The sequence below is a fragment of the Falco cherrug genome, chromosome 9 (assembly GCF_023634085.1).
Source record: "Falco cherrug isolate bFalChe1 chromosome 9, bFalChe1.pri, whole genome shotgun sequence".
NCBI lineage: Eukaryota > Metazoa > Chordata > Aves > Falconiformes > Falconidae > Falco > Falco cherrug.
Genome location: NC_073705.1, coordinates 41,299,690 through 41,302,754, shown reverse-complemented (window position 1 = coordinate 41,302,754; position 3,065 = coordinate 41,299,690). Strand labels below are relative to the sequence as shown.

The window sequence follows — 3,065 nt, the reverse complement described above, 5'->3', positions numbered from 1 at the left end:
TCTTCCTGTGGCCAAGAAGCAGGAAAAGTCCTCATGGCAAAAAAGGTAGGGAAAGGACTTGAGACAGGTTTGCATCTGTTGTCTCTGCCTGCTTGGGCAGGAGAATTTCCTTCACAGCAAACAGCCCAGCCACAAAGCCTGAAGGAGAGAGGAGGCAGCCCAGCTGGGGCGGTTGGATTTATCAAGATGAGAACCTTACATTACTCTGAGACATTACCTCTACTAATCGTACTTGAACGTTATAAATATATATGTAACGTGTATGTAATGATTGATTTCATAGTTCCCCCCACACATTGGAAACATCATTAATGTGAAGCTATAGACAGGAGTTAGTCCAAATTAAAGGCAGGAAATTCCAAGGTATTGTTCTTATGGAAACGGTGACAGCTGAATTATATGGGCTTGTTAAGGAACTAAAGATAACCCCATTCAGAGTAGATAAAAAACATTATGTATGAGCAAGGAAACTGAATTACAATTGCAGTGGGAGCCGTAAGTCTGAGTATCTTGACTGTTGTGTGCAGTAAATGGAAACTCCACCATGCTGTTATATTAATTTGGTGTTTTTTCTTTAGGGAAAAATCTTGAAATTCTTTGCCTTAAAACTCCAGTGGAAGTAATGGAGAGTTTTAAAACCAGAAGGGTTCAGATACGGGGATTCAATGCCCAGTTCATATAGGTAAGACGAACTTCCACGTTGATGGTTTCTTCTGTCATGGTTTGGTGGTGGGTGTAACTGTGGGGAGCAGCCTGAGTCGTCCTCAGGCTCACTGGGAGGAGACTGCCTGACTTGTAAGCAAATACTGGAATTCATTTCTTGCTGATCACAGCCTCTTCCTCTGGGACAAAAACCATGGCCAGGATCCTGGAGGATAAAAGCCATCTGACAACATCCATGGCACACCTCAAGGGCCCAGTACTCCTACCCACCACAGCGTGTGTCTGCTCACAGACAGGGGCACTCACAGGCTGCGTACAGCTTCCCAGCAGCTCTCGGGATGACCACCGGGATGAAGGACCCAACGTATCTGGCTGCCATCAGCCACGCTGCACCCTTGCAGCTGCCAGGCAGTTGGCTTGGCAGAGGATCTTGGGGGAGCACTTTTGTCTGAGGAAAGCATCCTCAGTAGACTTCACTATTACCTTCATTTGGGGACCACTGAAAGAGGCAACAGGTTTTGGTACCTGCTGCCCCTGCTGAGTGCCCATCCTGAGGGAGCATCCTGGCAGCTGCTAACCCCTGCTCCAGGCAGGCAAAGGGAAGGAACCCCTCTGCCAGCAGATTTGGGAGGGGATGGTCTCCTTTTAGCATCAAGTCAGAATTTTACAGTATGAAAACCTGATAAAAAATGTATTTCAGCTGGTCATTGTCCATCCAGGATTTGAAACCTGGCATCAGTGCACTGACAGCACTTTTGAGACCCAGGGCAGTAGCCAGTGAGCCAGGCTTCCCCCTGGGATGGGGCTGGGCTCGGGCTCTGCCTCAGCTCTGGCAGTAAATGATGGCTGGGCTTTCCAGGGTGGCTATGGGAGAAGGTTTTTTGTAATTTTCTTTCAATACCCCTACTAGCCACTAGTTTCCCTACTTTGACGCAGTAATCAGTTCAAGTTTTGTTGCCATAACGTTACGCACCTGGAATTTGAGACTTTGGTTCTGCTTTGCTTTGTTTTCATCAGGCTTGCTTGAAATACCATATTTAAATGAGAAAAACAGCAACGCTGTAGAAATCTCAGCTGTGGACTGTGAGGCCGTAACTGTGTACAGAGTTTGGCATGAGGCACTGGGACTACCTGAGATCGTTAATTGCCACCGGTAAATATCAAATAGCAGTATGCGTAGAGAAGGTGAGTGCGGAGGACAGAAAGTGGTTTTACCCTATGCTGTAGTATGATTCATGCTTTTAAGATCAAGATTAAAAGTCTCTGTTAGGTTCCAGACTATGATTTTATTTTCATTTACATCAAAGGATTTAAGAGCCTTCAAACCCCAGCATTTTTAAAAATAACTTAAAACATACTGTCTGGCAATGTGAGTCCCAGTTAGTGCAGAAGCCAGGCTCTCCTCATATAAAGCAAATAACTGAAAAATCAGAATTAAAGAAATACCTTACCCTTTAATTTAACTCTGACAGCTTGTATTGTATTTTTGTTTCAGGAAAAAGACTTTATGAAACGTGGGCTCTTGTAGCCAGGACATAGCCCTGGGTGGTAAGCCTACAATCAGCAAAAACCATGCACCATAAAAGCTTGTGCAAAGATTCAGCCTTGATTTGAATTTTGGGGCTTGTTTGTATTTCAAACGCAAAGCTACTGAATTGCATCTTGAAAACCATATTCCAGTGCAAGTTTTGAGAAAACACAGCCCAGGTTTGATCAAAAGGTTCTCAAGTCTGCAAATTTTTGACAAACCTGATGAATGTTTACAGTTTCTAAGTAAACCCCAAACCAAGTGCATTTGCATGGGCTGGCATCTTGCTATGGAGATTTTTATTTCCGCTCCCCACCCCCACCCCCATCCCCCACCGGTTCTTGCCAAAGCCTCTTCCATGTCCTGGAATTGGGCTTTCAAAGTAGGCATTCTAATAATTTTATTGATAAATGCGCCAGCAGGCACAAAAAAAAATAAATATCTACACGCAAATGTAATATTTAGCTGTATTTGTAAAATGCCAAATAAAAAGCAATTTTGTATTTTGGTTTAATTTAATGTCCCTTCGTGTGGATCAGACTGCACAGCGTTGGCTTGTCCAAACCGCTAAGATAATCCTTACTGCATACAGAAATATATTTTAATTACAGGGCAATAAATATTGTGCCTTTTTGCTTTATGCATTTTTTTATCAGCAGACAAAAGCTGACATTTATTTTACTGATAGCCCTATATTTCCCCTCCTGCTACCACCACAGCAGAATTTCCCTTGCCCAAGGAAATTGAGAGGATCAGAGCACATCTGATGTTCCATTAATTTAAAACGGCTGCCAGGACTTGCATATTGTAGCAGCTTTAAAGTGATTGAATTTGGATTATTTCAAACTCTGGAAAGTCCTGCCTCGCCTGACAG

The 3,065-nt window shown here is 43.5% G+C and overlaps 1 long non-coding RNA gene across 1 annotated transcript; it reads left to right on the top strand.

Annotated features, from left to right (window-relative positions):
• The first annotated feature begins 471 nt into the window (after window positions 1-471).
• Window positions 472-2,766, top strand: LOC114014239 (uncharacterized). Its single transcript, XR_003557658.2, has 3 exons — window positions 472-682; window positions 1,681-1,816; window positions 2,159-2,766. It is a non-coding gene; the product is annotated as an uncharacterized LOC114014239 (long non-coding RNA).
• The last annotated feature ends 299 nt before the right edge of the window (window positions 2,767-3,065 follow it).